Source organism: Dipteris shenzhenensis, chromosome 18, assembly GCF_047967505.1.
Source record: "Dipteris shenzhenensis isolate YYH24624 ecotype China chromosome 18, Dip_SZ_1.0, whole genome shotgun sequence".
Classification (NCBI taxonomy): Eukaryota; Viridiplantae; Streptophyta; class Polypodiopsida; order Gleicheniales; family Dipteridaceae; genus Dipteris; species Dipteris shenzhenensis.
Window position 1 is genome coordinate 48549879 of NC_141613.1, and position 26301 is coordinate 48576179.

General features: G+C 40.6%; 1 pseudogene; it reads right to left on the reverse strand.

Annotated features, from left to right (window-relative positions):
* Window positions 1-2932: 2932 nt before the first annotated feature.
* On the reverse strand, window positions 2933-4879 carry LOC147891344 (sulfite exporter TauE/SafE family protein 4-like; annotated as a pseudogene).
* Window positions 4880-26301: the final 21422 nt, after the last annotated feature.

The window sequence follows — 26301 nt, forward strand, 5'->3', positions numbered from 1 at the left end:
GGAGAGAATGGAGCGAGCAGAATGGATGAAGGGATGAGCGAGGAGAGGAGAGAAGGGGATGATATTGAAGAAGGGATAGAGAAGGGGAGGGTGTATGCGGGGAAGGGCTATATTTTGCATGCGGGGAACGCACCCCGCACACTCTCCATGCAAAATCTATTGCATCTCGTCCGTCCATTCCTTTCACGTCGTCAACGGCCTCGTGCATGCCCCGTGGTTGTCCATGCTCTCAACGTTCCCCCCATACCCCCTTACCACCACCCCCTCGTTTGTATATTATTATATCGTGTGCTGTGCTCCCTTCGATCTTGACGACCTCTTCTTGGGGGGTGACTGAAGCCTACCTCTCTTATCTCCATCTCATTTTTCATTCCACAGGCTTCATATTTTTAGATATGTTTAGCTAATGATCTAATCATTTCCACTTCTTGACAATTTGTTTTTCTCGAGTCTTCGGATCCTCAAAGTTTCATCGAGATAGTCTCTCTCTCTCTCTCTCACTCATTCTCTCATATCACAACAAACACCTAACTCATAGATCCCTACAAGATTACACAAATGGGGCACTTTCTTCATTTAATAGCGTTTCACCATGCTACATCACGATTAAAAGACATGTGATTACTTTTTGTCATCTCTTAAATAATCAAAAGTCAACCCTACTACCCATCCTTAAAAGTTTGTAGAAGGTTGAAATATCCATGAATCTAAAGAGAGGCAATAATCTAGAATCAAATTAAGTCAAAAGGATATTCTTCTTTTTTGACCCCCTTGTATATGAGGTGCCCTGTTAAAAAGACATGTGATTACTTTTTCTCATCTTTTAAATAATCAAAAGTAATCTCTACCACGCATACGTAAAAATTTGTGAAAGGTTGAAATATTTGTAAATCTAAGGAGAGGTAATAATCTAGAATCAAATTAAGTAAAAAATATATTCTTATGTTTTGACCTTTTCAGAAGGATAATCCTCCCTTTAGTATATTAATAAACACATTCATTTGTGATTACATTTGATAAACCCCCAATACATTAACTCAATGTGTGTATGTGGAAGACAAGACAACAACCCCTTTTGCATAGTTAAAAGACAAAAGAGTCAAGGAAAAGGTTAGAAAGAGAACATTATAGAATTAAGAAAAGTATATGAGTTTTGATAAAAAGTGCCAATAGAATATAGAGGCGATACTGCCTATATAGAGGGGGGAGAGAATAAAGAGAAAAAAGAAAAAGAAGGGGGGAACGAGGGGGGGGGGGAACGTAAAATAGAAGGTTTTAAAAATAAAAGAAAAAAGAAACAAAGAGTCAAAAGTAAGGAGGCAATGGGCGAAACACAAAGTCCAGGCAACGAGCAAAATGAGACGAGGCATGGAACCAGAGAGGGTAGAGGAAAACTAGATCCAGGCAGGCAGCTATTAGATTGTGAAAGTGAATGATGAGTTGATGTTCAAGCATGGAACTCGAGAGGTAGTCATTTTTGTTATAAATTTGGAGAACATCTTTTGCCACTCTTCGAATGACCATGATGAAACACTAGTGTATAATCGTCTTTTCTTATTTCGGATACTATTATGATAAGCACATAGTTGCTTTTCAGTAAATATTCACTTCATTTCTATGAATGACAGCAAATTAGAATATAAAAGTACATAGTCTTTAGATTCGCTTATAGATCGTAAGCCATGTCTCCAGCCTACATTGCAAGAAACAAAGCACACTTGAACTGCTTTCTTATTCGTATGACAAATCTTTGTTTTATTGTTATGTATAATTACATAGCATTGTTTTATTGTTATGTATAATTACATAGCATTGTTCACAGCTTGTATATAACCACACATTGATGTCGATAGAGAGTTGGCATGTGGATAGAAAGTTGGCAATATATAATCATGTGAAAACATGATCATTTGGGCACAAAATTTCACATTATATATAACCACATGCTCGTGTAATTAGTACACGTTCATGTCGGGGGAGAGTTGGCACACTTTCTCTCCAAAAATTATAAGACCAAGGAATGTGCCGTTCCTTGGGATCTTGTATCGTGTATTTTGCAATCGCATAATGTATGTGTGTTCCTTGGGATCTTGCATCATGTATATCGCAAATCACATAATGTATGTGCGTTCCTTGGGATCTTGCATTGTGTATTCCGCAAATTGCATAATTATTTTGCACATTACATAATATGTCTTTTTTAAAAGAATTTTGTTGTTGTCATATTGAAACGGATGGAACCATATCCAAAGAGGGAAATTTAAAAATGTGAATGATCCGCATTGAGAACCTTCATAGAAAGATCCATCAATCTTTTGACTTGTGCACACAGGTTTGCCCTTCCTTTGCTTTGACAACCACCTTTCGGTTTTTTTCCCTTGGTGTATAACATTGTGAATTGGTTCATGAGAACACAAACCTTGAAAGGGTGAATTCGATAGATATAATTAAGATATGCTGCCTATTCACACACTCTCACTCACTCACTAACTTAACTGTGCAGGAGAGCACCTCAACTGTGCATTTGCTGCTATTGTCTTCCTACTTTCCGATGTATTTCAATCTGATAAGTGTTGTCTCCTTTTAAGAGAGCGACCGAGAGCTTTGCCTTCTCTCTGCCACAATTTGTAGTATCACTTCAAGCTTTCGGCTCCTAAGGTGCACCATCGTAGCCGCAGCAGCATTCTCGACGCCCTAACTAACTGGAAAGAAGGTATCATGTGTAAGACGAATGTATCTTGTAGAAGAAGGCAGGTTACATACTCAAGAAGAAGATACCATGCGCATGAAGAAAGTTTAATCTACAAGAACACGATACTATCATGCAACAACCAAGCTTGCCGCAGCACTCACTCCAAGATTGAATATCCCAAATCGGATTGGGGTGACAATAGATTTGCAGCCTAACACCGAGAGTGCATCCTCTCTATTACTACTTTTGTACAGTTTGATGGCTGCTGCAAGGAATGCAAATACTGCCTACTGGAATCTGCACGAAGGGTTGCTTCACACTTGAACTAAAAGGCATCCATAGACAGCGACATGCACAATTGAGTAAATTTTGGGCACGGTTTCTTTTGCGAGAGTAAGGAGAGCTACTTGCACCTGAAGACTTCTGATGATCCAATATCTTATACTGCAGGTCAAGGAATAGCTCTGCCAAGTCAAAGAACAAGCAGTTGAGTCAGACATGGTGGAGGTTTGCATCCCTGAGTTTAAGAGACCAAACATCAAGAACCTGCCCTAGGTGAAATGTAACTTGGTGGATAGAACACAGACCTAAAGGAGTCACACACAAATCTATCGTGCCAATATCAACCTATATATTGACTAAGGGTTGTACCACAAATGGACACGAAACCATTGTATATCATCAGACAAAGGCTGTTGCATATACAGGAGAATTCGTGAATCAAGGGAGAGACACATTCATAGCCTATATATGCTCTTCATTTATTTGCTGGGAAAGATTCTCACGTTTTCCTATCACTAAGTAGGAATCAGAGACAAGACTTACCTGTAAGATCTGCAAGATCAGGAATGTCACCCACACAAAAAACAGGATGGCAACGTTCCTCCATAAAATGTTCCTTCGCAAAATATCCTGGAAAAGCAATTGCAGTTATCGACTTCAATGTTTCCTACGGGCTCTTAGAGACTAGCATAGGACACCCAATAGCAAAAATGTATTTTGCTAATCTAGCCAGGTTGATGATGACTCTTCACTAGTAAATACCTTACTAGTAGCGAATGTTTCCTATCACCAACTGTGGAAGTATTATCGGTGTATCTTTTTGTTTTACCATCAAGCATCGTAGCAAGTGTACTAACTTCTTCTGCATCTAGAGACAAGCAGCTTAATCAGAAGAAAAAGCATTCTAGTACTATCCAGCATTAGCGGTACCAGAATGCAGACAAGACGAGGGGATATTGTAGCAATGAAGAGCTCTACATTAGATTCATTGATCTCATTTAAAAATAAAGTTGTCCACAATTTGGTAGATCCAGAAGTTTTATAGAAGTAGTTACAAGGCAAACAGCTAACTGTAAGAACTACCTACATACAGACTACTCAGCTTGCCATAGGCAAGAAATTTGGAGATTGATTGTATAGAAGCAATAGATCGCACCTGCTTCGACCTTTGCTGTTACGAGACCTTTTTGCTCTTCGTGCAAGTGCGAGCACTGGACAAGCAATTCCACTAGTCCTAGTGATCGCTTCTCCACCTTTAGACATTTGGCTTTATCACTTACCCTTTTCTGGATCGTTTCCTGCTTCCAAGTGGTGAAAACTTTTCCCACCATCCTTATGCTTGTGCCTGTTATGCGTCCAATCGCACCATTGTCAGTTTTCAAAAAGCCCTTGAGCATTGACAAAGAGCGTCCAGTGAATTCTATCCAAATATATACCTATGAGAATGACGACAAGAAGTAAGGTTATAATCCAACTGGGGAAGATTACGTTGAATGTTACTCCAATGATGATTCCAAGGAGCATCATTGGTTGGAGAAGCAGAGCGAAGTCGTAGTCTATGAACGGAGAATCCTGAAGCGGGTGTTTCAATATTGGATTGTATGCAATTGTGGATAAAGCTGTCCTGTCCCCATGATCATACCTACGAAGGAATTAGAAGACAACATCGACTCAGTTAAGACTTTTGGCGAAGCTACATGAAAGCATCTATTGCAAAAAAGGCAACGCGCAGCTCACATTTTGACAAAGCCGTAGATGTTTGGAGTTGAAGCTGAGGATAAGATTGGCAGTGGGGACGAAAATGGCGCCACCTCCTACGCCACCAGCACTGCCGAGCATGGCTCCAAGGAAACCGGTGATGGAAGCGACGAAGGAACACCAATTGAAGGTGAGTGACTGAAGCATCGAGAGGAGAGATGAAGATGAGGTGATCAAAATGAGACGCAGGAAAGAAATGTGATGCACAATAAGTGGTGGTGTATGGATGCTCGATAGGATATGCAAAAAGGTGTAGCTGCCTCTCACAGCGAGCTGATTCCATTCCTAGCACTGCATAGAATTTGAAGGTGGTTGAGAGAGCTCTGATAGATAAGACACAGATGCGTCAAAGCTAAGGGGATGCCATTGTTGCAGAGATGAGGATCACTTTTGGTAGTTTTTAGGGAGGCTCTTTTCGCATCTTGATTCCAGCGGCAAGGAAAGCAATGCTTGCCTTCGCATGATCGCAAAGCCTTAAAGAGGGTTCGGAGCTTGCAATGGGACATGGTCGACAAGTGGTGATTTAGGAAGGAACTCGTATCCATGCAACCATAGCTTGAATTTTGTAAAGGAGCTCGTATTCATGCAAAAAGGTGAGAACCTTATTTAGGCGAGAAGAATCTCAAAATAGGAAGACACATGGCTCAACCGTAGCTTGAATTTGGAATTCATCTCGCTATGCTACCTGCCTAAAAAGGGGGGGTTAGGCCATGGTAAAGTGCAAAGGAGGGACCTGAGAGTCCATAATCTTCGATCATAAGGGGTTTGAGGAGACGTTTGATGGTCCATGGAAAGAATCTATGAGTCAGTCAGAGATCACATGAAAAATCAAAGGCGAGCATGGGGGCGCAGAAGACTATGCGATAGAGAGAACTTCACAAAAGAGCAGAGGCCCCGTTGTAGTTGGCGCAAGATCAGGAGCATGCATGAGTACCGTAGCATGAGTGATGGGTGGCTATGATGGAGCATGGAGGTTTGTGGCATGAGGTCGCCTTGGGGCACGGGAAGGTGAAAGTCCAACAGCTGAACGCTGCAGAGGCTGTGTAAAGCCACACAGGTGGGTGAAGGGCCAGCAACTAAATGTAGCACAGTGTAGAGGCGGCATAGGAGGTGGGTAGGAGAGTGTTGATTTTAGATGGGTTTAAATGGCAGAGGGGAGACGGCCAGTCAAGGAGGTCACAAAAGTCGAGAGCTAGAGAGCCGAGGAAAACAGAGCATGGGGAAGTGTGAAGCGTGAGGGTTTAAGTGGTTAAGACCCCAGAGATAGTATTGAATGCAGAACGACAGGCTAGAGTAGTACATGGCACACACGGGTGTAGGGAGGAGTGTAGTGAGTTGGAGGTAATGAAAGTAGACTAGCGGGGTGACAAAAGTTTGTGTAGTAATTAGGTTAGGTTAGGGGGTTTAATTGAAGGGTTTAAGATTAGTTTAGGGGGTTTAAGTAAGCTTGAACCAATAAACAAAAAAGGAAATTAAAAAGAAAAAAATAAATATAAGGAAAATTTCAGTGGTTTTGCAAAAAATAAGAGAAGAAAAAGGGAAAATAATGAAGGCAATATAATAAAGGAAGTTAAAATAGAAGATATAAAAAATAGAAAAATAAAATTAGAAGGTGGAAAGGACAAAAAAGGGAAAAAGTAAAAAATTAAGAGGAAAGGAAATTAGTAAGAATAAGAAATAAAAAAGGAGATTAAAAAAAGGGAAATTTTGGAAGAAGGGGAAAGATAAAAGAAATTAAGGAAAAAATAATAAATAAATTAGAAAAAGTTAAGGAAAAAAGAAAATTAAGAAGTAATAAATCGATCAAGAAAATAAAGGGGAAAACAAGGGACAAATTAAAAAAGGGAAATAAGGAAACTAAGGGGGATTTTAGGGGAAAATGAAAAAATAAATTAAAGAAGGAAAGGAGGGGGGGGGGGTAAAAAGAGAGAAGGAAAAAATGGATTTTCAATAAATTGGGAAGTACAAAATGAGGTTGGAAAAAGGTAACTTAGGAAAAATAAGGGAAAGAATGGGTGGTAGCCGCGGGGGGGTAAGAAGGTGGGAAGATTAATAGAAAAAAGGTGTTCAAAAGGAGAAAGGGGTAGGAAGTGTGTGTGTGTGTGTGTGTGTGTAAGATTTAGATTAGAACCCCTCAAGAAGGTCCATGTGTGTGTGTGTGTGTGTGTGTGTGTGTGTGTGTGTGTGTGTGTGTGTGTGTGTGTGTGTGTGTGTGTGTGTGTGTGTGTAAGATTTAGATTAGAACCCCTCAAGAAGGTCCAAGAATGTGTAAGATTTAGATTAGAACCCCTCAAGAAGGTTCATGTGTGTGTGTGTGTGTGTGTGTGTAAGATTTAGATTAGAACCCCCCAAGAAGGTCCAAGAATATATGACCAATATTTTTACATAAAATGATATATTAAGAAAATATTACTAGAGACAAAAATATGGTTGAATCTTGAAAAGAGAATATTTCGAGGATTATAAAGAAATTCTCCATGACAGAACCTTTGTACTACACTTCAACCAGCAACGTTGATACCTGCCACCATCCAACATGCTTAAGTTAGGATAGCTTAAACTAGAAGGGAAGACATGTGTCATAGCATTACTGGACTTGTTATTGATGTCTGAAATATAGAGTAAAAGATTAGACAATGAAAAATAAAAGGATTATAAAATTTCCTTAATCCTTACACACATAAAATATCCCCATATAAGCATAATATTACTTATCCCAAAAAAGATATATCCATATAAAAGATCTAATGCTATTAGAAAAATATGGGCATATACTTTTTTTTAATACTTAAAAACTTTTTCTTCAAACTTGGTAATGCTTTTTCTTTTTGAAGTTCTGATTTTCTATAAGATCTCATGTTTTGTCTAGAACCCAATGAAAAACACCTTTTAATAAGGAAAAGCAACCCAAAGACCATAAGGTACTTAAGGTAAAAAGAGGTCAAAAAAGGCCTAAATGGACAACTGTCCAAAGGTCCAAAGGTCTGGTTTAAGAAGTATCATTGACCCAAGGTACAAGTAAAATGTCCTAAGGTCCTAAGGTCTCATTGAAGGGCCTAGACAATTTAGATGAATGGCCTTTAACAAATGTAAGGCTAAGGCCTTTAACATATGTAAGGCTTAACGCCTTTAACAATTTATAAAAATCCATCCCATGGCTCGAGGCCACAGGACCCGAGGGATCAAGGGATCCGAACTCCTGCGCTCTATGTCTTGGACTCCACAGTGCGTAGTCTAATTTGTAGTAAATTAGAGCCTCTTAGAGCTCCGTTCTACCCCTCGCACAGCCTAGTAATGGCTCTCCAGGAAACCCGCCTGTGTGCTCGGTCAGTCCACTCAGCCTCCACTATCTCCAAGGCTCATCCAAGGGCCCATGGAGTTTGGGACCATTAATGCACTGCCCTGCGCAAGCTCTATTGAAGGCATGCCTATGTACATTGTGTGTTGCACTTATTAGCATATTGTGTGTGTGCGCATGTGGTCAGTGATGGTCCTCCATGTGGCTTAGAGACCCGCCACTCAGCTCTGTGCATGGAAGGCTAGTACATGCGTATAGATTTGGATAGAATGCCCATGTACTTCGAAAGTTTAGAGGATTTAAAGCACCATATTTTGACTAGTGATTGCATAGGCCCATGAGGCTTAGTGCATACACATTTCCCAATGCCACATTTTTCAAGATGAAATGAAGGTGGGAGGTAGCGTCCAATTACCTTATGAAGCCATCCACATAGCCAGTCGTAAAATCTTATGCACACACTTCTCAATGCTCCCCTCTTGCAGTAGAGGTGGCATTTATAGTATTGCCTCCCCAATAAATAAAGGGTTCTCTTGGGAGATGAAGGGTCCCTTTAAAACGATTATTCAATTTCCCTTATGTACACGAATCGTCTCAATCTTGGGATCTCCAAAGTATCCCAATAATTACACAAAGACTAAGCAGTCTATAATTAATTGTCCACTGAATATTGGCCTTCAAATCATTAATAGCATGACTATTCATTTATATCAAGCGACCCAATCTTTACCCAATAGCTCCGTGATCATAGTACACACATTTTTTTCCCTTTTAAAAGCCTTTTCTTTAAGATTTGCCCTTTATAATGAGGCAACAATTGTCCCTAATTCCACACTTCTCTTGAGTCCAATTTTGTTCCCCTTTTTCTTAAGGGTTAATTTAATGTAATTGCCAGGTTATGGTCAATTATATACCCATTGGGTTTGTTAGATCTTTGAAAAAATATATAGGTCATGTGTCATTAGACCTATAGCATAGAAAAAATCCTTTTTATATATGGGAAAAAAACCCCCCAATACTTCTTTGACCACAATTGTTAGGAAGGTGTGTGTGTGTGTGTGTGTGTGTGTGTGCGTGCGCGCCCACCTTTGCCCCACTAGGGTACATCACACTAGGTGAGATAGTAGGTCATCACCTAGTGTGATGACCTACTGTCTACCTAAAAGAGATGAGCTACTGTCATCACCTAGTGTGTTGACCTACTGTCTACCTAAAAGATATAGAAGTGTAAATAAATCAATTTTAAGTTGAGGAAAGATATTGGAAGAGATGTAATCGTGGGGATAATTTTTTTGATTCTGTCAGGTTGGAAGCCATTGTGCTTGTGCAAATGTCTATGAGAATGGACAGGTTAAATTGTCCAAACAAGAATAGAGGATGGGAAGGATAAAGGCTAGGAAGACTTTGTATGAGGAGGAGAGAGGTTGGTTACGATGACAACGATAAGGGAGACAGTGGGAAATTTGAGAAGTTTTTTCTTCCAAACGAATGTGGTAAAGAATTCTCCTACGAAAGGAGGAGAAAGGGCGAGGCCGATTCATGAGATTTTGATTAGAGTCGACAAAGGAAGAGGAAAGACTATATTTAAGGGAAATAATGTGTAGTGGATAAATGGTAAAGGGTTCAGCTTCATGGAGTGGTCTTCAAGGGTCAAGAAACTTAGTGATGGAAGGACTATTTATGAAGAGGATGTCATCAACAAATCTGAAGGTATGGAGGAAGAGAAGATGGGAATGACCAAGTCGTGCTAGTTTTTTTACGAATTTGAATTCGAAAGAGGTAAGATAGAGGCGGCACCAGAGAGTTGAGCATGAGAATCCCATGGGTATGCCTTTAGACTAGATCCAGCAATGTGGGCCAACCTGAATGACACAAAAGTCGAGTAGGAAGTGGTTGTAATTGAGAAATGTATCAAAGTTATAAAGGATTTTGACCTTGGTTGATTTTGTATGGAAAAAAACCATTTTTTTGGAAGAATTCTTTAAAACCTAATTTGGTAGCAAGTTTACAAAAATATGATAGGGAAGCCATAAGACTCGAGGTGCCATGGTGAGAAATGGCTTCATAACAGTTTGCAATGTCAACAGAGTAGAGAGAGTGGATTTCTTAGGGTAGATTAATGAGGAATTGTAAGTTTGAATCTATGCCCCATAGTAAATTGGTGTTTACATTGAGAACTCTTTTATAGGTAGCATGGAGTCTATCTCCATGGATGTAGATGACATTTTTAAGCTCCTTAAGTCCTAAAGAAATAAGGTCGATAAGAGGACAGAAGATGCAGTCTTGAGCAATAGTAATCCAACGAAAGTTGTGTTTGTGTGCTTTATAAGTGCACATGAGATACAGAAGCTTGTTGGAGTTGAAAGGAATCTTAAGGGAGTTAAGCATGTTTGAGATGGATATTAGTGTATCGAAAGGCGAAGCAGTTTGCGGTACAAACTCAAGAGAGTTTATTTTGACAAGGGTGAGTTCTTGTACTAAATAGTTGCAAAGGAAAATGGGAGTTTGAGGTGCTTTGTGCAAGCCAGTGATAAACACATTCTTAGAAAGCCAATTTATTTCATCAAGAAGAGTTTTGTTTTCTAAAATGGATTGTTGGGTTTTAAGGTTGGGGAAATGAAAGAAGAATCTTTTCCAAAAAAGGTGGGAAAGACTTGCTTCGTAAGTGATGTGATCCAAATTAAGACATAGACAAACTTCTTAGAAGACGAGAGTGAGTACTTGAATTATTGCATGAGGATCTAAGGGGGTAACTAGAATGTGATTAAGGCCAAAAGGGATGTGAGAGCGGAGAAAGGGATGATGAAAAAAGTTGGGGTCCGAAGTGCATACATGCAACTAATCATCAAAAGGTTTAAGAAAAGGTTTAAATCTCTTAATTAAATTACATTGACAAGTGGAGCTAAAGGATTTGGCTAGGAAGGTAAGTTTTGGTTTGCAAAGTAAAGATCTAAGAGGTGGAGTATAGTTCAAGTTGAAGGAGAAAGAGTCGAAAGTGTGGAGGATCACTACTACACACGAGCCCTATTCTGATGCTTAAGCACCAACGTTTAGCGTGCGTGGGCGCTAATCATCAGTAACCAAAGCGGGATTTGTTAAGTGTCACTATATAGCGACTTTAGGCAAGTGTCGCTATATAGCGACGTTTAAAGAGCGTCGCTATATAGCGATACTTAGTAGACTTGTAAATGGTTGCTATATAGCGACACTTATTAGACTTGTGAATGGTCGCTATATAGCGACACTGAGACAGTTTCCTATAGCGACCTTTTACAGAGAGTGTTTTTTTCCATACCGACTTTAAAAGATAGTTTTGTCAATGATAATTTTTTTTTCCTTTTCATACATGTTTGATCCTTTGAGAGAATAAAAGTACAAGAGCATGTACATCAAGCCTTTGAAGCTCATATATTCATGTCCAAATTTGACATGAAAAAAATCAATGAAGAGCATTTACATCAACAGCTTCATCATCCTGAGCCAAGTCTAATGCGCCAAACAAGTCTATCTCTAACTCTATACCGAGTTGATCTCCTATATCATCATCGTACTCTAGCATCATATGTTCACCTAAGACTTGATCATCTTCTTCAATAAAGTGTGGTGATTCTTGATGATCATCATCTTCTTCCTCAATATCGTGATCTCCATCTTCCTCCTGTACGATGTCATTATGCGCATCTTCCTCTTGGCTCATATTATGATCTTCATCTTCTTCGCTAGATCCATCCGGATCAATTGGATCTGACATTGGTAGTGGCATCTCCATATCCACATCTCTATCTTTAAAAATTTGCTTGCTTCGTGGTGCAACTTGGATCACGTACCACCATCTTGGATCAGAAAGATCCGGATGAAAAACCACCTATATTGAAGAGAGGTGCCAAATGCCATCAATTATATATGTGAAATTATGCTTAAGTACATGTATCAATGGATCTTTAAAAACAAAAGCTTTGATTAATTAAATCATTAGTATGTACCTGCTCAATGCTCGGGAAGAACAAAAGTATCTTTTTCATCGGTCCAAAGTTTGGTGGAGTCTATTGTAAAGAAACCGCTACTGTCTTTTCTCACTGTCACATGGGGACCATTGTAAATAGTTCTAAACCATTTTACATCAAGAATGAAAATATTAAATCGTCTGAAATTAATTTCATAGATTTCATGTATGGTTCCACAATAATCCAACTGTGAGGAGAGAAGATTGGTATCTGAAGCACTTGCTCAGCTATCTTGTATGAAGTTAGCCATGACTCCACAATCATACGTGACTCTCTTTGAATCGATGCGTTCCACACGAAAATGTCATCCATATGATCATAATGCACTGTACTTTTTGTACTACAAAAGAGCATCATTAAAACAATGAAGATGCATCTATTTTATAGCGTATATTGTCACAAATAATTACTTAATTACATCAAGAGGTAAGAAACTTACATGCATCATACATCCAGATGATAACTCTTGCTCGTGCTCGTTTATTGTCTCTCCCCTGTCTCTCCATCGCATTTGGCTTTATGTAGAGCCAGTTGTAGCCAATCAAGTAACATGTGAGTAGGGAGAAGGGCGAGATCTCGTGGATATGGTTGCGATTGCCTATACATTACTTTGAATCTTGTCCTTGCATTTATTCTTTCTGCTTTGGCCGCTTCATATCTCTCAATCCATTTTTGCATCTCTTTGCTATTGAGGATACAAAACTTATTGAATTTCTCCATTTGCTCTTCGCTCATCTTTCTTTCAATCCCTTTTCCTTGGGGAACCTCGCCAACAATGTGATCATCATCCTTATGCCAAGCTTGCGGCATATTGGGATCCGTGGATGCAAGAAACTCAGTGATATATACTAATGACTCTTGCACAAGCCATCCCTCTGCCATGCTTGCTTCTGGTCTTGCTCTTTGTCTTACAAATCCCTTCAAAGTTTTCATAAACCGCTCGAGAAAAAACATCCACGGACTATGAACGGTACCTGCAATGGCCACCTCATCAACTATGTGCACAAGCAAGTGCACTTGAGTTGTCATAATGATCGAGGGAAAGTGCTTCTCAAGCAAGCATACGGCTTCGATGGATTCCATGGACCCTAGCCTTCTCGATGCTCAATATGGAGATCTCTTTCTGAGATATCCACCTATTTCAGATGCCCATGTAAGATATATTCATAATCAGTCTACAGATTATTCAGCTTAAATTGAAGAAAATGCAATCAATGCGATTTGATAGTAAGCATACCTCACAATACCACTGATCTTGAATATAGCATTTCTAACATCTTCTTGTAAGCACCCTTTTATTGTAATTGGGAGGATGAACTATCAAAGCAACAAAGAAGTCATGTCAATAATATAACATAATCATAATTACACTAACGCATCACGATTATCAGTATACTAATCCTATAGTTTAGAATACATGTAAGACCTTGTGCCAATCATGGGACTTGAGCCCACTAAGCTTATTGTCCTTTGAAAATGCTCCTTTCAAGTAACACATGTATCCTATGGGTGTTTGAAAAGAGGCAATGTCCACCTTGATCGTTGCCTCCTCTCTCATGGAGTGATCCATGTTGCTTTCGAGAGGATAACTTTTCTCGAAGCATGCACTTGGGACCACAAATGAGACATCCTATTCATAGCACGCAAGTCTTCTCGCACTCCTCTCGAGTCTTTGGAACCAACCACTGGTGTGCCCAAATAGTAGCCCCCACATTCTTGAAGATATGCATGGGATCCAAGAGATGATTGATTTGTAGCTGACCCCAATAAGGAAGCTCATCATGAAAGATCGATAGCCTCTTCATACCACGAGGAGGTTCCTCTCCATTCACCCTCCAAGCCTGAATCCAGTCACTTGCCTTCAAATATGGTAGTGGTGGATCAAGCTGACCTCCATGCGTGAGATGGTCCAGCGGAAGGTATCAAGCATGACCTTCATAAACATTTTTCCTCATATGTTTGGAATATCGTGCAAGCGATTTCAAACCCGATCAACAAATAGGACAAGCATGGTACCCACTTGTAACAAGTCCTGCACGCGTGCATGAATGTGTTAGTATAAGACATGCATGCGAAGAGAGTCACAAAAGCATAATCCTATATTATACATGTAAAGACACAATCACGTACCTACGCACTCTCCATATCTTGGGTAGTCATGCATGGTCCACATCAAGATACCCCTGACCACTTTCCCCTTTTCTTTCTCTTTTTCCCTCTTTCAAAGCAACAAAGAAGTCATGTCACTAATACTACAGCTTAGAATACTTGTAAGACATTGAGCAAGCTTAGAATCCTACAGCCTAACATTGAGCAAATATTTACAGACTCCTGCATTCTTTAAATTAGAGTGACAAAAGTCTATATTTGTTTGCTCAATGGTAGGCTATTGAAGCTTCACGTGGGGAAAAAGAGAGAAGGAAAGAGAGAAGAAAAGAGAGGAAAAGAGAGGAGAAAAAAGAGAGAAAAAGAGAGGAGAAAAAGAAGAAAAGAGAGGAGAAAAAAGAGAGAAAAAGAGAGGAGATAAGAGAGAAAAAGAGAGAGTGAAAAGAGAAAAAGCAGGGATAAAAGAGAGAAAAAAAGAGAAGGAAAGAGAGGAGAAAAGAGAGGAAAATAGAGGAAAAGAGAGGAGAAAAAAGAGAGAAAAAGAGAGGAGATAAGAAAGAAAAAGAGAGGAGAAAAGAGACGAAAAGAGAGGATAAAAGAGAGAAGGATAAAAGAGAGTCACAATTCAAACATACATAGGCTTCGAATAATGATGATTCTCAAAACAAACAATATCCAAATAATGAGTCAAATTAATGCGGGAGCTAACCTCATTAAGGCCGAGACACTTGTATCTGACTACCCATACTTTGCTTGCAGATTCAAGATTGAGAGACAAGCCCATAGTTTAGACATCCTAGCACCCTCGTACAACTGTGTTGATTGCAACTCTCACATATTGACCTCAGACTTTGACATCACGTGTACATGTGATGTAGTGCCCCTAAAAATAGAATCCATCATATCCACCATACCCTCGTCATCATCTGGCACATTCGGGAGACTATAGTCTTGCTCAAAGTGTAAAGGCATATGTGCACCCTCGCCACCCTCCTCATCCTGTCTCAAGATTTCATGTAAATATAAGATCTTGTCTCAAGGTTTTGTGTCATAATGGTATTCAATATTAATCACACATGAACTCAAATAGCATTGACTTACCGATGATCCATCACCACATGTAACACCAACGGTGGGTACTGGTTCGGGCTCCTCCCCATACATCTGCAAGTGGCACATGACAATATGACATTGATGTCGTACTTCTCGCTTGCAACGAGTGCAATGATAATACAACCTCTCCATAAGCCACTCTGTGCTCCCGGGCATTGGCGCATCATCTGATGAGCTTCCACTCGTCCCTTCCATCTGCACACTTTCAAAATCACAACATGAGCTGCAAGGAAATGTATTAAGATCCAAAAGATAGCCACCCATGAGCTCCTTTTCTCTCTTCTGACAATAAGTGCCCTGAACCGTCGCTATGTAGCGATGCTTTGCCCTATTACATCGCTATATAGCGACGCTTTGCCTGTTTTGTCACTATATAGCGATGCTTTGCCTATTCTGTCACTATATAGCGACGCTTTTTGGATACCAACGTTGCTATATAGCGACTGACCAGCATCGCTATATAGTGACGCTGGGGGCTTAAACCCGAAACCTGCGCGATGCATTCTAAACCAAAACAGAAAGGAAGATGAGCTCTACAAGAAGAGCTGACGAGTGATGAAGGTGCCTCACAGAGACTGCCTCCGCCTTGGCAAATCAATGGCTTGACTCTCTCTTAAACAAAAAATGCTCTCTCACAAGGAATGAACCTCGCAAATCTGTCGTGTGGAGATGGAGGATGCCTTGTGAAAGGAGGGATTGACACTCATGAAGAGAGTGGGAGCATCATCGGCTCTGATACCATGATAGCAGAAGTAAGAGAGGGAGAGAGAGAGAGAGATGAGTGCACACGATTTAGCTACTTGTACTCCAAATAACATTAGTGAGGCTAAACAGGGCCACCACAGGCCCTGTTTTGCCCCACTAATGTTTTTTATTTAGTAATTACAAAAGAATGTTTTTTGTTACAAAATTTCCCTTGTGAAAAGGGTGATACAAAATCGCTCAAATGAACCGAGCGAGCGAAGCATATACATGTCGAAGATATACAACATTGTTTGTTACAAAATTACCCTTTCGAAAAAGGTGATACAAAATCGCTCAAACGAGCCGATATACAAAAGCATATACATGGCGAAGTATATGCCAACTACTATTAATACTACTACTACTCATCCGAATCATCGTCCTCGTCCTCGTTGCGTTGGCCTGATCCCTGGCCCTCGTGAGCTGTGCTTGATCCCTAGCCCTCGTGAGCTGCACCGAATCCCTAGCCCTCGTGAGCTGCGCCTGATTCTTGGCCCTCATCGAAGCCATGTAAGCCTAATCCCTCATCATCACTGCTCACCTCCACTGATGGGATGTTCGAGCTTTGATTCTAAGAGTGAAACCATATTAATTGAAAATTAGATTGGAACTTAAATAATAAAACAGTTTAAAAAGTGAGATTATAAGTAGGAGTAGACTTATACCATGCGAGCAACCACCTTAGCCCAATCGACCATCGCTCCCAGTGCCTCTTGCTTAATAAACCACGGCTTTGTTCCTACGCAAAACGCGCATCTCATCTCTGTGTCTGTAGGAAGGCGACCCATCATAGCTTGTTGTGGGTCCAATCTATTCAAGTTAGATAAAGTGCATGCAATAAGTAGTAAAACAAATAGAACAATACATTAAATGAGAAGAAGTAGACTTACCACGGTTGCCTCGAATGCCAACCGTCCGCCTACACCAAAGTGCAAAGTACCTATGGAGTCCAGCCGTCTCCTCGTAGCCCTCCTCTAACCCTCGAATAGTTCGGGATGGTCCCTGTACTGCTTCTTGAAAAACTTCCAATCAGCTTTATCTACCCAGCTAGGTTTAGCCTGCCCCTTTGCGATGAAAGTACGCAAGGTTGACCTACGATGCTTCAAGAGGAACCCCCATGCACTCTTTCATGTAATCCGAATTGAACTCCCAATTTGGAGGGTTAGGATATTGTCTTTTCAATTCATCGATGATAGCCTGCTTCTTTCCCTCATCTTGGTACCGCCAGTCAGTAGCTATGCCGCTCCTGAAGTGGTGGCTCATCAACCGCCTCATGGTGGCCATCACTACTGCGCCCTTCTTATTTTCTATTATGTCTCAAGCATAAGAGAAGGAGAGGGAAAAAGAAGGGAAAGAAAAGGGGAAAAGAGATTGAAAGAGGGGAAAAGAACCAAATATGCATAAGAGAAAAAAGAGAGAAAGCATATGCATATGCATAAGAGAAAAAGAGAGAAAGCATATGCTTATGCTTATGCATAAGCATATGAGCATATGCTCATGCATAAGCATAGGCATAGGCATAGGCATATGCTTATGAAAAGAAGAGAAAAAGAGAGGGAAAGAGAAGAGAAGGAAAGGAGAAGGAGAAGGAGACATATGCTCATGCATAAGAGAAGAAAAAACAAATGCATAAGAGAAAAAGAGAGAAATCATATGTTTCAAGGAGGGGAAAAGAGATTGAAAGAGGGAAAAAAGAAGAGGGGAAAAGAGCATAATCATAAGAGAAGGAAGAGGGGAAAAGAGATTGAAAGAGGGGAAAAAGAAGAGAAGGAAGAGGGGAAAAGAGATCAAAAGAGGGAAAAAAGAAGAGAGGAAAAAGAGCATAAGCATAAGAGAAGGAAGAGGGAAAAAGAGCATACGCATAAGAGAAAAAGAAAGAAAGCATATGTTTATGCTTATGCATGAGCATATAAGCATAAGAGAAAAAGAGAGAAAGCATAAGCTTGTGGTTATGCATGACACATATGAGCATATGTTCATGCATAAGCATAAGCATAGGCAAATACATATGCTTATAAAAAGAGGAGAAAAAGAGAGGAAAAAAGAGAGTGGAAAATAAGAGAAGGAAGAGGGGAAGAGAGATTGAAAGAAGGGAAAAAGAAGAGGGGAAAAGAGCATAAGCATAAGAGAAGGAAAAACATATGCGTAAGAGAAAAAGAGAGAAAGATTATGCTTATGCTTATGCATGAGCATATGAGGGAAAGAGGGGGGGAAAGAGGGAGGAAAAGAGAAAAAGAGGGAAAGAAGAGGAAATAAGAGAAGAAAGGGAAAGAGAGGGTTCCTATGCCCATCACTGCAGCTAGCGCTTAAGGCGTTAGCTGCAATAACGAAAATAACAAAAGGGAAAAAGAGGAAGCACCTTCTTACCTGAAAAAGTCTCGAACCATGTTTCATGGACTGGCCCTACAAAAAAGAGAAAACATATCATTTTTTCAGATAACTAGTTAGAGGAAGGAGGAGTTTAGAGAAGCAACTTTTCAAAGGGATTAGATGAGTTTGGAGAAGCTTACAAACAAGGAGAAAGCATAAGCCTACAAACAAGGAGAAAGAGGAGGAAGAGAAATACCAAAAAGAGAAGAGGTGAGTCTTCTTTATTTCACCAAATCTCGTTTTTTGTCCTTAACTACTGAAAATCAAGCATGGAACTTAGCACATAGCCTTAGCAATACACTGGAGAAACATGCTTCAACACTCACAAAATGAAATCTCACAAAAAATGAATCTACATTGCTTAAAGAGACTCACCTTCTTGAAAAACTTCCTTTCACACAAGCAGAGAGGGAGAAGGATAGAGAGGGAGCACAAGTGTTGGGAGAGGGGCTGGGTAGGGGTGAGGAGTGGGGAATAGAGAGGAGGAAAGCAAGGTCATCGAATATAAGGTGAGAGGAGAGATTTTTGCTTTTCTCATAATAGAGATCCATTCCGCTTCATGGAGCTCTACTTATGGTGTTTTGAAGTTTCGAGTTTCTTTGAGAAATTTCATGAGTGTTCAATGTTGAGATTTTCGCGTTCTGTGAGGTCTCCCTTAGGATGTGGAATTCGACCTATTCTTTTTTCGGGGTGGCTTATTGGTTCTCAAGAGATATGTTCGGCAAGCCTATTCTACTTCCAAGCGAGAGCACCTTGGAATGTTTTTGTTTTTGTGGGTGGTTTAGTTCTGCAACAAGAGGCTGCGGGAAACATCTATGACCTCAACACCACCATCGACCATCAACAAGCTCAATGAGCTTCTACAGCTAAAGTGCAGCCTATCCAACTCAACACGGCAACAGGCTCCAGCAAGATTGAAGACATGCTACTACGGCTCTGCAACTATCAACTACCCCCGACGCGACCTCAGTTCTACACAAGAGACAGCCTCCCAGAGCCGGCGACTCTGAAGCAAGAACCAGCAGCCTTTCTCAGTACATATGCCGAGATGCAGCGACACAACAACGTCTCCAACCCATAGATGACCTCGGCATATTGCCTCTTCATAGCAAGTGAGGCAGCGCCGCTTACACATCCACACGCAACTTCTCAAGCAATCAACACGATGCCAGCTCCATTCAACACAAGACAGCAATGGAGCCCAATGATACCATGCTCTTGCTGCCGCACGTATCTACAACGCTATGTAAAGCCTCTACACAGCCATTAGTGCCTCCTCCAAACATCGTCGAAGAAGCTTCACCAACGACCTGGTGACTTCATGCAATGAGCAGGCGGTTGATAGTGCTCTACCCTATAGCCAAAGACTTAGCCGACCACGGCATACAAGAAGCTCCATCTCGACCACGAGCAAAAGCATCCTCCAACACAGGCGAGAACGGGCATCAGATCCCACAATGCAAAAAAGACTTCAAACGGTGGCTCTACAAAAGCGCCTCTCCAACACATTCGCCAACCGAGGCAACTTACAATTATTGGCGCATCAACTTTGCTCCACATAGCTCGACAACCGGCCACCATAGACCCAAATACTGAGCTTTCCCCACATCTACGTGATGACCAACCAGAAGTGCACACGGAATCTCTATAGATTCCAAGGCACCTCAACGATTCCGTCATTCTTATCTTATCCTCACCGGGGTAGGCTCTAATTCTGACACGTGGCATCTTGGTTGATCAATAGTTTGCCGCATCATCAGATTTGGACACGTGTCCACCAAGCCCTATCTACCATGTCAACTGGCTCGCAATGCCATGTAAGCACTTGACACATGATCAATAGCGGCCCTAGTGCCATTTCAGCACTGGAGGCCATGTTATCAGTGGCACACTTTGCCATGTCAATATGCCACATAGACTACCATGTAGACCTTATCCCACCTCATCAATGCTTTGCACCTCAACCTCGGTGCCTTGTCACCTTGCACGGTTCAATAGTGCCACATCATCAGTGACCACCTGAGCAGTCTGCTAACTCAGCTGCAGTCATCCAATCCAATCAGCATGCCCACGTGGTAATGCCACATCATTTACAGAGTCAACATGTGCCTTCTAGGCACAGTTCTCTACACAGAAATAGTTTTTCATTTGGCATGTGACCTCCACTGCCACATCATCCTTGGACAACTCATCATTTTAACCACTCCCCTTGATCAAAGCTTGGCCCATCATTCCGGCAACCATAACTTTTGATCCAGGTGGAATTTTGTGGTGATTCAAAAAGCAAAAATAAAAAATGATCTCTAGATTATGCTCTATGCGCTAAGTACCTTAGATATGTAGTTTGACATTTCCTTAGGTCATGATCATCAAATCCTCATCCTCGAAACCATCTCTTGTTCCATTGTAGTGTAGCCAGCACATAAAATGAATTAAGATAAAATTCTTTTACTGCATTTGATGCATTAACGTGTAGTCTACTATCGTTTAGCATAGCCATAGAGGAGATCCAACTCCACCAAGCCAAGTCAGCCATTACTACATTGCTTGTTTAGTTCCCAACGGCATTAGTCCCATTGGCTCTATCATCAGTGTGTACACAATCAGTGTACACACTCAAACATATGAAACTAGCTCAACCTCTTGGCATTTGGTTTGGTAGTTCATCACACAGTGTGACACTTGGCAGAGTCACCTTCCTCTCGGATCCAGGATTGGTATACATCTTGCACGCACACATGCCACCCATGTAAAGTCACACATTGTTGACTATTTTTTGGCATTGGTTCCTACACATACATCAACCTTGTACAACCTCTTAGCCCTAACACACAGTTGCCACCGTTATGTCACAGGCTTGATCCTTGACATACACACATTCTTCTCACATGACTGACTTGGTTTTGCCGTTTAGCATAAGCCAACTAGTGGCAACTTCCCCACAGTCTTCTCATGGGTAGACACTCTCATTGGTACACGAGTAAGCCTCTTGGATAGAACACCATACCGCCTCCAACATGGAGTTATTCACATCACACAATTGATGATACACTAGTCATGACTTTGAATGAGATCCGTGAGTGGAAAGAGAACCTACTTTGACCATCCATTGCCATAGGATATGTACTAGTTTATGATGTAGACTCGAGCCTCATTGGTCTTGAGCGATTGGATGCAGATGTTCCACTTAAGCGATTGGACGCAGATATTCCACTTGCTAGCATGGATCATCCCATACATTTTGATCATGCACATATCTTGGTAAGCCCTCAGCATGAGGCACATCTAACATTACACCCTCTTCATAAGGAAGCCCCACTCATATCAGCATAGTTTGATTCTATTGATGCACAACCATCACATTCATGCATGGATCCAACTCCATCTACTATCACATCAAATCCAGATACAGAATGGGAGTTCACCATTGATCTCATGCAGTTTGATAGTAGGTAATTCCTTAGTACAAGGCACTCACATCTCCAACTGCATCCAAAGATACATGCCATAGTGCATTTAGCTCTTTAGGTGATTCCATTCTAGCATCCATTACTAATGCATGTGGGGGTTAAAGGCCAATATACCTTAACCCCAATTGTACCTTAATCCCAATTATGTACAATGCTCAAACACACATATATATATGGTGTCAAAGAGAGGAGATCAAGGAGGATCAAAGAACACTAAATAAGACATGAGAGGGAGATAGTAAATGTATATCCATTGAAATGTGTGTACTCAACAATACATGATAGGCCTCTTATATAGAGAGTGCCCTTAGAATAGTCAACTCGTGTGGGATCCTCTGATCCACATATCTCCTTATGGATATCCTTAATCCACATCTTCACATCATGTAGTCCACATCCTAGGGTGGCTACTTTAATTCATACCTTAGCCTTTAATCTATGTGCTCATAGCACCATATCTCAACACCTCCCCTTGGTGCCATGATCCTTTGGCTACCGCAAGATGGTTAGATATGAGTTATAACTCCATAACCTCCCCTTAGTGCATACCTTGCTACTTAAGGTGGTCAAGTGTGGCTTTGACATGTCAATACCTCCCCTAAGTCCTTTCATAACTACTCTCAAGTGGTCAGGTTTGATTTACAAACGTGTGGGCTAAAGGTGGCAAGGTTGTTACTTCTCAATGCTTGATGGCGATGGCGTTCTCTTCTTTTCTTGATGTAGCTTGATGCATGATGCTTTGTTCTTCCATGTGCCTTAGTGCTTTATGTGTGGATGTCATATTCTGTGCTATGGTCATTTGATGCACTAGTGCTTTTGGCATGCTTATGATAGTGATGTGTGCATTCATGCTTTGATTTGTCATTTGTTGCAAAGGTCTTACCAATTGATTTCTTTCAATATTACCAGTGTCTAATTGCATACAATGATTTTGACTTGATAACACGTAGAGCTCGAAAAGGCAATCAGTTTTTCTTTTTGGAGCGCGTGCAATTTCTTCCTAGATTGGAAGTTACAACTTGTCGAAGATTTTGTGAGAGCATGATGAGGTGGCACGGAGAGTCACATGCTGCTTACAAACCAATGCTTGGCAAGGGGTTACTATGCTGAGGTGGCCCTATGCCATGTGGCAGTCTTTTAACCTAAGGGTAATTAAACTTAACCATGGTTAATTGTAGGTTGAGTTGGTCCTATCTGCCATGTGTCAACCTTACCTAACCTCACCTCCAAGGGTTTACTTGACTAACCCTTTCTACCATGAGTCATTTTTTGGTGAGACCTTGGAGAACTTTGGATTTTTGAGGATGGCGATGTCTCTAAGATTTTTGTCAATGGTGAAGGTCACGTTGCCTATTGGAGCTTGTATCACTGAAAGTGCACCATCTGATGATGGTCACTACTCATAGTTCATGGAGGCATGCCCGTTGTTGGAGATTCATTGCAGATGAAGACAATGATTGCGTGGTCATCCTTTTACAGATGGAGAGGTATGTAGTTTGGAGAAAAGGTTCATGGGACTCTTGCCAACTAATACCTCCTTGCCTCCCAAGCTCAATCATATTCGAATCAAAACTGTCGATTCTGAGTGATACTTCTTGGCTGCTCCGATGAAAATTTTCACATAGCTACCAACAACACTGACTAGAAGAGTGCATTTGTAGCATACTCAATACTGGAGCGACGCACGATTTTGTAATACACTTGTCCTTTGGAACAGACATGCTCGAATGCAAGTCCCATCAAAATTCATGAGACTGTCATTAGCAACCACCTCACCGAGCGAGCTAGCCTCACGACACTTTGATGCAAAACACAAGATTGCAGTTTTTGCAGCATATGACTTGAAATCCACTTCAAAGTATCATAACCTCAATGTAAAATATGAAAAATGCATTCAATTGAACTTCAAAGAATTCTCACAACTAAAAAAGCAATCTCTGAATCTCTAATCTGTACTTTAACTCCTCAAGCATCACCTTAGCATTTAGTGTAGCATCAACCTTCAAAAATAGTCTAGAAATGCTTGCAAAAAATAGAGGAACTTTGGAGATTTGCTACCTCACTCCACAAAGCATCAAGTAGAGGGCATTTGCTGAACAATCAAAGGTACTTGGAAGTAGAAGACTCACTGCAAGTCTCAGACCAAATGAAGCTTCACACCTCCAGGGGTAGCAGCATCTTCTCTACCTCCAAAAGCATGTCTTCTTCAAAACCCGATTGGTTTTTCTTTAGTTTCTCCTCATTCCCTTGACTATTTGCCCTCAAAATTTACCAACAGATAGCCCACCGTAGACCATTTTTGAAATGGTGGCTTCAGCAAGCTGTATCATAAAAAATGGCGCAAGATAGGGTGACTATAAGCACGGACTATAGAGGCCATAATCCTTCAATTCCTCTCAAGTGGAAGTGCACCTTAACTAGGGGAATCTACACCTGAAAAGGCTAGAGCAATGGTTCATAGATGAAAGAGAACAAGCATTTGGAAATTTTGTGGGAAGAAGACTAAGAAAAGCTTCAAAAACTTCATGGTAAAGAAGATGATGACATAGCATTCAAGGATGTTTCAAGGAGAGTGAATCAAGGCTCTAATACCACATGTTGGAGTTGCAAGAATGATTGAGCAAGTGAAGCAAAAGAGAGAGTTTATTCAAGAGAGAATAGGCTCCAATTACATCTAGTAGCAACATCACATGTGAGCTCAGTACAGCATCTAGATCCACAAATCTCTCAATCAATTCCATGATTCTCTCAATCACACACCACACACCTAGATTCACTCAATCACACCTACTAACACCTATCCAAGCACACCATGTGTTCACACACTCACAACCTTAGATCTTAGGACTATAGATCCCATTACATCAATTTGTCCTTCAAGGATGCTCAAAGGAAACTTTTAAGAGGAACTTATAGATTATTAAAGACTAAAAAAATGAGTGATATAGCGCCATGGTCAATCATTTTGGATTACTCCATTGTCATAGCCAAGCATGCTTAACTCGTTAATTACTTTTTTAAGTTCAATGATAAAAGCATGCCTTACATTATGCGAGCTATATGTTGAGACATGTTAGAAGGTGTGACTACCCTACTAAAATCAGTCGTCGCAACTTGCCTTGGCAAACATAAGTATAATGAGGAAAATTGTGGACATAAGTGGAGTATATGTGTGTGGACTGTTGGGCTAGGGTTGGGTATGCATAGCCACCATTAATTGGTGGTACACATGACAAAACCTTCTACATGCGTGTATCAAAATAGTTAAAATCATTATAAAGACAGCAAGCTTGACTTGGCTATGGACTCATACAATGCATAGACATAGACAAGGGCCTAGCCCATTATTCAGGACTCTGGTATGCATGAGAACACTAACCAAACACATCTTCAAGCACTCAAGACCCTAAACCTAAAGAAAATAAGGAGATGCACAACCATTACAAACCATCATTTTGGGTCTAAATGAGCAGACAACATGGTTAAGAACCAGAGACGGTGTGTGGTGACTTATGCATTCCCATTAAAGCTTTAGCCATAGTCATCATACATATCATACATGAAAAGCTTTCAAACTGCAAGCACATGGTTAGATGTTATTTGCCACATGACACTTTTGGACAAGTAGCCACTCAATCACCATTCACAAACTGACCCATTATTTTGGTTGTTTATGCTCAGACATACCCGCAGCTAGAGCATGCTACAAAAAACCAGGGTCTTGATTTATTGAGGTTCTAAAAAATATGGTTACTAAATTGCTAACCCGCTCCATCAAATGCATTTTGAGTAATAGCATCACAATGCAAAAGGAAACTTGGGATTACATCTGCAATGACACATGGTTGAAATCCAAGGACATGACCAACCATAACTTTTTTGGGGCTGCTCTCCTTCAATAAAGGGACATGTTAAATAGACTGGTATCCATGATGGATAATCTCATGCCTTGATATTTTCTTCAAGGATTCGGATGATGTTTTCATGCTTTGCTCAAAAGTCTCTCACTGGTCATAGAGTGCTCGTTAACCATAACTCCTCATCTAGATGGTACAAAAAATCCTCAAAAAATTTTACTTTTTGTTGTGGCCTTAAAGATATCCTAGCTTTAATTAAATGGATCTTGGAGGCTTCTTGCTTTCAAGTAGGGTCATGTCCGTTCCACCAAAAAAATGGAATACCTGTGGGATATTCTTACTCTCCGGTTTGGTGTAACTTGTACTTTGCTTGGTAAGAATACCAATGTATAACTGGGCTAGCCAGACTTGGAGAATTTGACTCCCTCATCCTTTTTAACCGTGCTTTTAGATATATTGATGACATCATGGTCTTCGACAATCCCTTGATTAGAAAATAGAATGGCTTCCATTCCCTACCCTTTCATTTATCCATGCTAAGAGCAATAGGCCATTCTTGCAAAGCCTGAATGCAATCCTTGGTCAAGTTATCCTTATCATTTACTCT